Source organism: Alnus glutinosa, chromosome 11, assembly GCF_958979055.1.
Source record: "Alnus glutinosa chromosome 11, dhAlnGlut1.1, whole genome shotgun sequence".
Classification (NCBI taxonomy): Eukaryota; Viridiplantae; Streptophyta; class Magnoliopsida; order Fagales; family Betulaceae; genus Alnus; species Alnus glutinosa.
In genome coordinates, this window is record NC_084896.1 from 23,146,323 (window position 1) to 23,150,451 (window position 4,129).

Below are 4,129 nucleotides of genomic sequence, written 5' to 3' on the forward strand. Positions count from 1 at the left end.
ATATCTTTTGTGATTTGTACAAAGAATGGATTCATTGAATGATTTAAACAATTTTTTGAAGCATAGTAGAACATACATAAGATTTTTATAATGACAACTTCGGATAAGTATTGATGAACATGAGAATATTTTGCTATGATTTGGAGGGCGTGGATTCCAAAACCCTAGACCCCTTTATTTTCATTAATTTTGTTTATGTTTTCTTTCATCAAAAACCCCTAAATTTGGAACTAGGTTAAAATATGATTAGTTTGAATAGGGATTAATTTTCACAACACAATTCCTCGTGGGATCGACCTCGCACTTGCAAAACGCTATATTGCAAACGATTCGTGCACTTGCGAGTATTAAAATTTTCACAACAACAATCCAAAATAAGTAAATACATAATCGATGCTCATAGCATATGGTAAATTTCCATCAGCTCAAAGAGGGACTTAAATGAAAAAAATACAATTAGCTTTAAATAGGTCTGTGACAATATCACACGACTCTATTTAATCACAATTGATTCCACTAAACAAATGTAACTACACTCTAATATTTTCAAATTAATGAACCGATCCCCGGGACATACTTATTTCTTTCATATTTCCCTTCAACATAATCATTCCGTAGTCGAACCAAAGTCAATACACTGTTACTTAGTTCACTACCTATTTTCCTTGATACTCCTGATTTAATTACATGATATATCATTTTTGTACCTTCTGAGTTTTTCATCTCACCTTGCACAAAATAAAGTTTCAGTAAATTCCATTGAAACACTTTGGTCCGAGCTTTAAGATAATCAATCCCATTAAATTTACTTCAAAGAAAATATTCCTTATCGCTTTATTCCATGACAAAGGATTTGGATTCTTTCTTGAAGAAGGTGTTCCCATAATGCTACATGCGATCACTCAACGCACAGAAGTATTGACCAGCATTTGATCTCATTCTTGTACATCAAAGTGACATACACTTTACATCTGAGTTCCCAAACTTTTCAGGATTTAGAGTAACTGTTATAAGTCTTCATTTACATACATCATTCTTAATCACAGTGTTGAAAGAATGATGGCTCACGTTCTTTAGTGCGATAATCTCATTACTCACACCTTAATCAAATACAATGTAACTTAGGGACCTTACATGTATATCATATGAAATATTCAAACATATATGTACATGTAAAGCAATAATATATATATATATATATATATATTAAAGCAATATTAATGCAATTGAAGCTTTGGACACCAATACCAACACCATATTTTACTTTTAGCTAAAAATATTTTTAAAATAGTTAAAGCGTCATCTAGGATATGCATACTGGTCAACATACGCTCTTGTTGAAAACTATATGGAAAATAAATGTTCCTCATGTTGTGAAAGTGTTTATGTGGAGGACATGTCATAATGCTTTGGCTACTAAAGCAAATCTTTTTAGACGCAAAATCACGAAAGACCCATTATGTACTTAGTGTGGAACGGAGGCGGAGACTACGAGATACATTTTGTGGGGATGTCCAGTTGCAAAAGCCATATGGAGTATGTGTGGTAGTAAGATCCAAAAACATTGTATTGTAAATGAAGAGTTTGTGTTTATTGTTGAAAAGCTTCAACGACATCTGGACATGGAGCTAATAGGAGTTGTGGCAAGAAATTTGTGGTTATGACGGAATGCAGTGGTCCACGAGAAAATGGTTAGCCCTTACTCTACAGTGGTAAGATTAGCATATGACTCATTGGTGGCTTTTCGTGATGCTTATTCTCGAAAATATTTAGACAAATTGGCAGAAAATTTGGAGCTTCGTTTGAAAGCTCTCTTGGATGGTTTTGTCAAGGTTAATTGGGACGCTATTGTGGATAGAAATAAAATGAAGATGGGTACTGGTGTTATTATTAGAGATAGTATAGGTGAGGTGCTGGCCACGCTGTCAAAGCCAAAAGATTACATCATTGCATTTGAAGTTGTAGAAGCCACGACGGCATTGAGGTCAACCAAAAGATTACGTCATTGGGGTTCTATAAGGTGATTCTAGAATGTGATTCTCTTCAAATAGTGTAGGCACTGAAAAATATGGGCCAACCCGGATTAAATATGGCCATCTCGTTAATAACACTCAAAGGATACTGAATGATCTGCAAAAGTAGCAAGTTAATCATGTTAGTCATAATTTAAATAGTGCAGCTCACCAGCATGCTAAGGAAGCATTATACTTGAGTAAGGAATAATGTTTTCTTGAGAAAACCCTCCACGTATTTTGAATATTATCCATGTTGAGCGATGTGCTTAAATTGATCATTTATATAAAATGTGCTTAATTCCAAAAAAAAAAAAAAAAAAAATACTGTTTTTAGAAAACTATTCCAAAAATAAGTCTATTTTAAGAAAAAAAAAAAAAAATCAAAAGGTGTTTTCTAGAAATGTTTTTTGTTTGTCATGATCTCATACAATCTAAAAAAATAAAAAAAAAATAAAGAAATAAAAAAAAAAAAAAAAAAATCTCTAACTACCGACGTTCCTCGTACCACATCAGTCAATGGTACCAAAACGTAAAAGAAATCAAATTGCCTCAATATCCCTCGCTAAGCATAATGGTTTGGTCATCATAACATCCTTTGCTATCTATACTTTCCTTGAGAGGAAGATTGTCTGATGAGTAATGCAACACTTGCCTTACTGATTTATCATGATTAGCAGGTAAATATTATACAGGTGTACAAGTAGTTACGGTTAACAATTATTGTTTCTAATCGCTAACTACACCACCTTAGGCAGTTATTAGATTTCCATAACCGTAATTGAACTACCTTAGGCAGTTAGCTGTTTTGAAATAACTACCGATTAGTGATTATTGAAGCCCAAACCGTACCACGTAACCGCCTATTAGGTATGGGCATTTTGGCCTATATTGATGTTTTACGACCTATTTTATATGGTTTTGAGCCTGTGTTTTATTGTTTTTGGCTTATTTTAGTTTAGTTTAGTTTAGTTTCTTTTCTTTTCTTTCTTTTTATTTTTTTATTTTTTTTTAAAGCTTTAGTGTTTTTGATGAAAAAAAATCAATTAATAAAATTGTATAGTAACACGAAAATACCAAAACGACGTCATTTTGGTATACTATTATTATTATTATTATTATTACACACACACACACACACATATATATATATATAAGGGTAGGCGGTTAGCGGTTAATAACCGTATTCGCCAATCTTAAAATCGCTAACTGCACCATCCTAGGTGATTAGCAGGTTTTGTCGCAGCGCCCTAAATAGTTATGTATTTCGGTTAATAAATGTCTTGCCTGTACAATCCTAATGAGTAAGGTGTTGGGAAATTGCCATTCCCCTAGAGCAAACGGGTTGGTAACCGAGCTGCGACCAGGTCGGATTAACCTGCTTGATGCGATCTAGTCGGACATTTGAAGTTTGGATAGGAATTACAGGATCCAATGAACTTCCCGACCTCTAGTTTGGGACGTGTAGCCACACAAGAGGTTTTGCCTTAGCAAGCACAAGAAGGGCATTCAGATATTCCCCATTCTTTCGACTTGGTGATTGAATGTCTCGGGGACGCCGAGAAAGGATGTAAGAAAGATATTTGGGATTCCTGTCCCGACCAGCATACTAAGGCTCACAGGACTAAAGAACACCTACTCTGACACGACAGAGATTTGCAAGGACAGTGAGCCATACCATTTACTAACTCCCTAGATTTATGGAATCATATCATGACGCCGGACCTGATGGACACCTCTAGATCCCTGAAAATCCGAATTTCTGCCCATCCTCATCCCGGGATGGACGTGGGATCCTAGGAAATCCGGAATGCACAGTTCTTGGAATAGTTGCTCCACTCACTTCGAATGCCTATAAATATATGACTCCCTAGGCATTTGAATCTTCTTATTTTCTCTACTCTGGCTCTGACCAACTCGATTGATTTAGGCATCGGAGAGAGAAACACCAACCAACACCCAGCGTGTTCTCGCTGTTTTGCAGATCACTTGAAGGCCCAAACCACCAAAAGAGCAAACCGAGCAACAATTAAAAGAGTGGATCAGGAGCTGACATATCACCAAACTGGAAATTGTACTAACATAAGGCATGTGTTTCCTTCTTGATTTCTTGTCAG